Source organism: Cynoglossus semilaevis, chromosome 19 (genome assembly GCF_000523025.1).
Source record: "Cynoglossus semilaevis isolate Cse_v1.0 chromosome 19, Cse_v1.0, whole genome shotgun sequence".
NCBI classification, from domain to species: domain Eukaryota; kingdom Metazoa; phylum Chordata; class Actinopteri; order Pleuronectiformes; family Cynoglossidae; genus Cynoglossus; species Cynoglossus semilaevis.
This window is the reverse complement of record NC_024325.1, coordinates 15962581-15965080: the sequence shown is the minus strand read 5'-3', so window position 1 is coordinate 15965080 and position 2500 is coordinate 15962581. Positions and strand designations below refer to the sequence as shown.

The 2500-nt window shown below is 32.0% G+C and overlaps 1 protein-coding gene across 1 annotated transcript in view; it reads left to right on the top strand.

The window, feature by feature from the left end:
• The first annotated feature begins 1548 nt into the window (after nt 1-1548).
• The window catches only part of LOC107990071 (disks large homolog 4-like), a 43399-nt gene continuing 42447 nt past the window's right edge, over nt 1549-2500 (top strand). Inside the window, exon 1 of the transcript XR_001761639.2 lies at nt 1549-1848. The gene's annotated coding sequence lies outside the window, so the exon portion shown is untranslated. The remainder of the gene's footprint in view (nt 1849-2500) is intronic.

Below are 2500 nucleotides of genomic sequence, written 5' to 3'. Positions count from 1 at the left end.
CCGCGGCCTCCACTTCTCAGAAACCACCACCATCCCGACACCAGTGTTGACTTATTACGGTGAAAACAAATGAATTCTCCTGATTCTAATTAGAGAAATCATCGTCAGTGGTTTACATAGAAGAACATTTTTTTCTTTTTTTTTTGCTAAGCTGTTTTTAAACATCACCTGGAGACAAAACAACATTCCATTTTTTTTTTTTTTTTTAATTCATTTGAATCAAATTGACGCCGGTGTTCAGGGCTGAGGACCAGTTGTTATTAGATCACTGATGTCAGTGTTGGTCTTTATGACTCCTCCACACGCCGGTGTGAAGTGGATGTTCTTTTAAATAGGCTCCATATTTGATAGTAAATAAACTGCTTCACCTCAGAGTATTGTTAACGGCCACAAAAGTATTTGGAGCATGAAAGGAGAATATTAAAACAGGTAATTATATCAGAAAGAAATATCAAACGTCAAATTTCATAACACTGAAATACTACAGTAGACCGTTATAAATACACAACAGTCGGAGTAAAAGATAGCATTTAGTTCAGAATGTGCTAAGTGTTAGCTAATAGCTCATTTTAATAGTGGATAAAAATGGTCTGGGTTGGTTATAAATAGTAAACAAGGCTGGAGTTGACACTAATATAAAATTGTAAAAAAAAGAGCATGATTGAAATTAAAGAAAATTATGGAAAAGTAAATGTTAGTTAAAAATGAGCTTAGTTCATCCAGCTGTAAGCGAACCAAAAAATAGCCTTTAATTAGCCAGAAAAGGCTACAAGTTGAATGTTGAACTGGATAAAATCTGAATTAAATATTTCCCCCAAAAAAGTTATAAGAATTGATGAACATGAGGCCAAAACTCAATAAAATAATAGTCAAAAAGAAGTGAGATTAAGAATTGATGAAAATGAGGCCAAAACTAAAAAAGAAGTGAGATGTGAGAAAAGAAATTTTAAAATATAAAGTCAGAGTTAATGGAGAAACAACTAAATGTAAAAAAAAAAGAAACGCAGCAAAATCTCCAAATGTTTTTCAGTGACGTAGAAAATATAAAAATGTAAAACTCTGCTCACATTAATGATCAACTTTAACAATGTTCAGAGTTTCCCATTTGTCTCCTTCATGAGACACAGATTTGACTGAAGTCTGGCCAAGACCTGAGCTGACCAATCAGGGACAGGGGGCAGGAAGAATGTCGGCAATTAGAGCAGTGATTATGTAAGTCAGCAGACTTTCCAATTTTTGTTTTACATGACATAGATAATAATAATAATAATAATAATAATAATAATAATAATAATAGTTATACGTATAATTATAATCATAATTATAATTGTAATTATTAATATAATTGCAATTGTAATTATTATAATTTGTAATTATAGTACTTTATTAATAGTAAAAGAAAGGAATAGATTCGTTTTAAACCAATGTTTTATCAAGAATTTAAATAGCTCCGTCCTTTGTGCACAATGCTGACCCCAACAGCTAATGTACAGTAGTTCATCGTCAGACTGAGTTCCTGTGTTGCAAAAAGCTACCAGAAGATGGCGCTCTAACACATGAAATGACACGAACGTTTCGTTCCGTGGTGTTAAAGTAGCTTCTTCCGTTTCAATTCCTAATAGTCTTTAAATTTTAATCAATAACTGTCACGTCGACCACAGTCATCATATGAATGAATGTGATTTGAGTTTCTGTTGTTCTTGGACGCTCACTTCAGTTAGAACTACAACTCCCATGATGCTCTACGTCTCAGGCCCAGTTCGTTGAAGCAGGTTTGTTTATGCCGGTTTGTTGGATTGTTTTGTCCACGGCTTCAGTGAAAGTTGGTCCGTAAAAACATCTGAACCTGTGAGTAGTAGAAACATAAACGTTTTCTTTATAAAAAAATAAGTTTCAATTCGAATAAACTGTCCAGAAAAAACAACTTTATTGGCTTTGTTTACATGAACGTACTCCAAAGGAGAAATGCCTGAACAAAACAATTTTTCCTTTAATATGTGTCGATAAAACGATAATATAGCGTCCTGGTTGTCACGTTAATATTTTATCTGTATCATATTGTTATATTTTATCACGTTCCCTTTTATTTTTACAACGACATTGTTGAGTCCACTAACATGAAGATGTTTTAAACAGGAAGTACGTATATATTAATGTGAAATATCGGCAGGAAACAGTCGTTCGCTGCTGAGAATCCTATTTGGATTAACGTAAAATAATGTCAGTAAACATTTTCTTTGGAAACTGCAGAAATAATTTATGATTTTGTATAAATATGTTGGCTTTATTGAAACTTCAACTTAATCTACGGAGGATTTAACTTCTCTGAATGTTTCCACTTTTTCAAAAACATATATATATATATATACACTATATATATATACACTATATATATATATATATATATATAATTATTATTATTTTCTTTATTGTGAACATCCTCTTTTTTATTTTCTTCTATTCCCTCCCTGTCCGTCTCACGCGATAAAAAATGTTACTT